This window comes from Tachysurus fulvidraco, chromosome 2, assembly GCF_022655615.1.
Source record: "Tachysurus fulvidraco isolate hzauxx_2018 chromosome 2, HZAU_PFXX_2.0, whole genome shotgun sequence".
Lineage (NCBI taxonomy): Eukaryota > Metazoa > Chordata > Actinopteri > Siluriformes > Bagridae > Tachysurus > Tachysurus fulvidraco.
In genome coordinates, this window is record NC_062519.1 from 21,835,653 (window position 1) to 21,841,657 (window position 6,005).

The 6,005-nt window shown below is 38.3% G+C and overlaps 1 long non-coding RNA gene across 1 annotated transcript; it reads left to right on the forward strand.

The window, feature by feature from the left end:
- The first annotated feature begins 3,835 nt into the window (after positions 1 to 3,835).
- On the forward strand, positions 3,836 to 5,718 carry LOC125140732. Its single transcript, XR_007139957.1, has 2 exons — positions 3,836 to 4,391; positions 4,991 to 5,718. It is a non-coding gene; the product is annotated as an uncharacterized LOC125140732 (long non-coding RNA).
- Positions 5,719 to 6,005: the final 287 nt, after the last annotated feature.

Here is a 6,005-nt window from a genome sequence, read left to right on the forward strand (position 1 = left end):
TCGTTATCTGCGTTTAACCCATCCAAAGTGCACACACACAGCAGTGAACACACACACACCATGAACACACACCCGGAGCAGTGGGCAGCCATTTATGCTGCGGCGCTTGGGGAGCAGTTGGGGGGGCTTTGGTGCGCAAGGGCACCTCAGTCGTGGTATTGCCGGCCCAAGACTCGAACCCACAACCTTAGGGTTAGGAGTCAAATTAGGCCACGACTTCCCCCATTCAGTTACAGCTGTTTGGAGCAACAGATGCAGTGTTAAATACACCATTTTCCTGATTGTTATCATTATTGCCTCAGTTAGGTGTTGCTTCTGTCACCTCTAGCCATGGAAACATGGCCCATACCTCTCTTGGATGAATAGTGTCTATTTGAGTATTTTTGCTAGAAACATAAAAAACATCAGAAAATACTTTCTCAGAGATTCTGCTTGGGATCACAAGCAATGTTATGCTGCCATGTAGTGGGCACTTAACAATCATAGCAACCACATACTGTAGAGTTCTATGGATTCTAAAGAAATCCTGTACAAACAAATGACTTTACTGGTGCACTTCCCAATATGAATAAGAACTAAGAAAAGTCTTTTTTTGTCAATGATCTGTAGAATGTCATTTAAAAAAATCTAATTTCTTGCAAAGAAATCCTACATTTATTTTTATGTAAATGAAATGATCTACAATTGTATCACATCAGGTTTAAATTATTAGGGGATCGTTACAGGGCAATTTGAAGGAGGAACATTTAAAACACCTTCCAACATGGCCAGGTCAGACTGTCCAAGCAAATTTACCCAAAGAGCAGCCCGCAAGAAGCTTAAAGAAGTCTCCAATAACCCTAAAAACCCTAAAATATCATCACAGGATCTACAGGAAGCTCCTGCTACAGTGGATGTCAAAGTGCATGATTTTACAATCAGAAAGAGACTGCAGAACTTTATCATGGGAGGTGTGCAAGGAGGAAACATTTACTGTCTATAATGTGCGTTGAACAGATATGTCTAAAACTTAATTATTTGGACACCATAACAGAGCACATGCTTGGTGTCAACCAAATACAGTGTTTCAGCAAAATAACCATATATCAGCTGTGACAAATAGAGGTGAAATGTTATGTTTTGGAGATGCTTTGCTGCAGCAGGACCTGGCCAGCTCGTCATCATAGAATTCACTATGATTTCTACATTGTATGAGAAGGTGCAACTGTACCTTAAAACATGACAAATCATCCCAGTAAATCCACTAAAGACTCACTGAAAAGTAAAACCTTTTTTAGCTATTTGACTGACCATTAAAAAATTCTTTGTGTAGTGATTTGAAATGGACTTTACATGCAAGAACTCTGAAACATCACACAGCTGAAAGAATTCTGCATTGAGCGGGGGGGGGGGGGGGCATTCTTCTGGTTAATGTCAGAAACTGGTAGATTTCTACAAGAAACATCTGACTGAGGTTATTTCAGCCAAAGGGGGAAACACTAACTATTAGTGCACAGGGTGGACTATCTGTACTAAAGTTTCCTCATTTTATGACTTCTGTTGTTAAATAAGTGCAAAATGATTGTTTTTTGTTGTTGTTGTAGTTTACATTCACATGACTTTACATGTATATGTATAAATATAGAGAAAAAAATTAAGAAATATATAAAGGTATGTTAAAACTGTATAGAACTTTTTACATTTATAATTATACAAAAAAAATGTACACAAGGTATGTATAACGATATATACACATACAAAAGTATTCTCTTATAGATGTAAACATGTTCAAAAAAGTGTTCGACATCCTGACTGCCTGATATATAAACTGTTCTTCAACATGGTGATGTTGGCCTGGAGGCCCTGAAATCTTCTATATGGCAGGAGACTGAAGAAATTGTGTAAGGGGTGGGTAGGGTCACCTACACTGCTGCATGCTTTGCAGGCAAGGTGGGTGTTGATGTCCAGGAGAGAAAAGAGAGGTGTTCCACTCATCTTCTCAGCTGACATCTCTATGCACTGCAGGGTTTTCTGTCAGAGGTGGAAGATTCCAAACCACAAGATGCAGCAAGACAGGATGCTCTGATGATGGGTTAAGGGGCTGCAGCTCTTCTCAAATTGCAGAGGAAATGAAGGCATTTCTGAGCTTTCTTGGCTAGTATTGAGATGGTCCTGAGGAGGTCCACCCAAGAACTAGGTGCTATACAACCTCTTCTGTTGGGTGTGTGCTCTCTGGAATACAACAATAATCTCCTATGTCTTCTCCACATTTTTAGCAGTTATTCTCTCTATAACACATTGCCAATCAGTTCACTTGTGTTCTGTAGTTGGTCTTGTCATTGTTGGTGATGAAGCTCAAAATCTGTTGACAAATTTCAATTAAACTGAACTTTTACATAGATAGATTTTACCTGCAGCTGTGAACAGAATCTTTAAATGTTCCTTATTCTGCAAGATAGAAAAAATAAAACAATGACAAACACCACCATAGAAAGTGGAAGTGAAAATTAATTCAGTTGAACCAATTTTATATTGTGCAAAGGAATTTGATAAAAGATCTAAATTGAGTGCAAATCTATAATACTCCCTGCATGTAAAAATCCTTAAACCAGCTCAATTCTTATTTCATTCACAGGAGAACTTCAAAAAGGATTAAATGAGTGAATTGTAAAATTTTAACCTAATTTTTCGGTTCATCTTGGAGACTATGGGTGTTTTCACATATAGTTCGTTTTAAAAGAACCAAACCCAGTTCACTTGAAGTGAACCAGAAAAGGAACTAGCCGAATGTGACCTCAGTCCGTTTGGTGTTCACAATATAGTGGACTCCAAAGAGAACCCAGTTCTCTTTTTGGTCCTCTTTAGTATTGAAGTGATCTCAGACCCTTTTGTGTTCACACCTTAACTTCATAAGAACTCAGAACCCAGAATTCTGTGCAGCAATGGATTTTGGGTATTTGGTCTATTTTTAATATATTATATTAATGATATGTTTATATATAATAACAATAATATATAATATTATACACAATGCGCATATATATATATATATATATATATATATATATATATATATATATATATATATATATATATATATATATATATATATATATATCTCCTAATGGTTAGAGAGTCTGATTCGTAACCCTATGATTCGACTATGTTCATGAAAGCTAAATCAAAAAGTATAGCTGCTGTACAGGCGAGTTTTATTGTGGCAGCAGAGATGGCAATATCTGCCCGGCCCTTTAATGAGGGATAGTTTGTCAAAAAGTGTATGGTCAAAGTTTGCGAAACGAACACCACTGAGGCCATCCTTAAGAATATTCTTGTTTGCCGTAACCCGACCGACCTTGTCAATTTAGGACCGACTCAATTTAAGTCCGACCAACTTGCCGGTTGTAAATTTACTCTTCAAACAACTAATACAAAAGCAATAAAATAATATTAACGGGTTCGGGCACCATAATACATCTAAAAAATTCATTAAAACAATGCAAAAGCAATGATGCGCCCGAAGGCACGGGTTGGAGACCCAGTCAGTGACGTCACGATATGCTAATTTGTTTAGTCATACCTACGTAATCACCATCACCAAAATTATACTTTTTCTTACACTGAAACTTCAAAAAAATATATAGACCTACCTACCGACCCCCCCTCCCCTTTTTACTGTTACTGCAAACCAAAATATTTTTAAGAATGGCCTTATGTGTCTTTTATTTCAAATTTAATTTCTTATGTGTTTGTAATATAAAGCTCTGGTTGTTCCAAATCCTGTGTTTAAGCAAAACTAAAGTTTGTTTCCATATGAAAAAGGTTGAACATTACATATCAGTTGCAGTTAATTTTTCAATAAATATTCAGTTTGGCCCGTGACTTTATCTCAGTTTTATATTTTGGCCCACTGTGAATTTGAGTTTGACGCCCCTGTTTTAAGGGGTCTCAGATCACATGGTTTGTTCACATATACAAACTGAACCGCTCCGAGAGCATGCCTCTACTGCAGTGTTTTGAAGAAATTAAGACCTGGGGCCTGTTGCACAAAAGTAGAATTAATACATCCAGGATAAATGACTGAGCTGAGCTCAATGGATCCAAAACAAGTGCGGCCAGGCTTAATTGGTTGCACAAAGACCAAGCCAGGATGAGCAGACAAGGATTCATCAAGCCAGGTGAAACCAATCCTGGATATGTGCGCGCTCACGGCTCACTCAAACAGACCTGCCACCGATCACAGATTCAATGATTCACCATGGCAGAGCGGCGTACTTTTCACCGTCGGAGGCACAAATCCTCATGGAGGCATACGAGGATGTAAAAGACATAATTAAGAAGAAAGGCAACACCGCCACAGTGACAAAGCAAAGAGAAAAAGCGTGGCAAAGTATTGCAGACCGCCTGAATGCGTAAGTAGTGCACAATTACACACTCACCGCTCTAAATAGTTAATTCACATCTCCAAAAACACAGTTGTACTCTGATTATGAAACAGTTGAATTTTTAATTGAAATGGACTGCAGATATGAGTGAAATTGTGTAAAGTAACTCCATCACACTATATAAGGCTTTTGATAAATTATCAAAGCCTTACATTATTACTACGCTCACTAGTACGGTTTAATCATAGCCGTTGTACTCTGCTTCTTATGTTGTCCACCGATTTTTCTGTGTGTTCTCCTGCTTTTATTAATGTAAAGCTGCTTGGAAACAATGAAACAATTGTGAAAAGTGCTATATATAAATAAAATAAAATTGAATAAATAGATGAGCTAATAATAATAATCACTTTAATTTCTATAGCACCTTTCAAAGAACCCAAGGTCGCTTGCTCAATGACTCCATTGAATGTTCTTGTGTGATAAAGAAAGTGTCTCTTTTTGTGCGTGGTGTGTGTGATGTAGATTAAACATGACCGTGCCAAAACAGTCCACTTTTTACATCATGGCTGTGTCAAGAATATCACTGTGTTTTATGAGGTAGTATTGATGAGACTTTGTGTTGACAGGTGAATTCGCTGGTGTGTTGCTGAGAGACAGGGGGTATGGCTGCCAGCCCTTTCTCCAGACCCCCAGGAAGCACAGCAGGCCTACAACCATGCCAGGACCAGGGCCAGAGTTGAAATGACCTTTGGCCTCCTGAAGGCACGCTTTCTCTGCCATCACAAATTAAGGGTCAGCCCTGTGAGGGCATGTGACATTTCTGTGGCTTGTGCTGTCCTCCACAATGTGGCCTGCCTGATTAAGGAGAGGGCCCCCAGAGTGCCACCAGCCATGGACTGGGACAATCCAGCAATCTTCCCTGATGACAGTGGTCGGCTGCTGAGGGACCAATGTGTGTTGAATTATTTTAGTTAGTATATGTGCTTTCAATTTTGGTTAAATATGTCCTGCGGTGGCAGAGGAATTTGGGGGTTTTATTGGGTTTTTTTTTTATTGTTTTGGCCTCTTATGATGTTTGTGCTGTATACTGTGTGTAATACAATCTTGCAGGGAGGCTACTGCATCCATTCATTTGTCTGTTCAGTTGATGTGTATGGATTTGTCCTGCATTTATTTCAGTGTGCAGACATGTGGGGTGTGCTATATTCAGACCTTTTGAATGTGTTTTTATCCTTGTGTTGTATAATATGCTTTGATTCTGTGCTTTCCATCTTGTAGATTCACTGTGTTTCCAAAGGAGCTGATGGTTTACCTGCTTTGTTTTAACCTTATTCAATAAAGGAACATAATGTTACATGTTGTGTTTTTATATTTATATGGAATGTGTATTTTATACGACAGAGTATTAGAGCCACACTGAGGAAGAAGGAAAGTCATAAATTTATGAGGCTGGTTCTTTCTGCGGAAAAGATGCATATTCTATCTACACTCCTGATACTTATGACAATGTAATGCTGATGTGCCAAAAGATTATGTCCTTGTTTGTAAAATCATACTGAAGAACAATTCCACGAAATGCCCCACAGCTGTCATTTTAACAACTGTCCTAATCTAAAACAACGGGTTACAATATTATTAAAG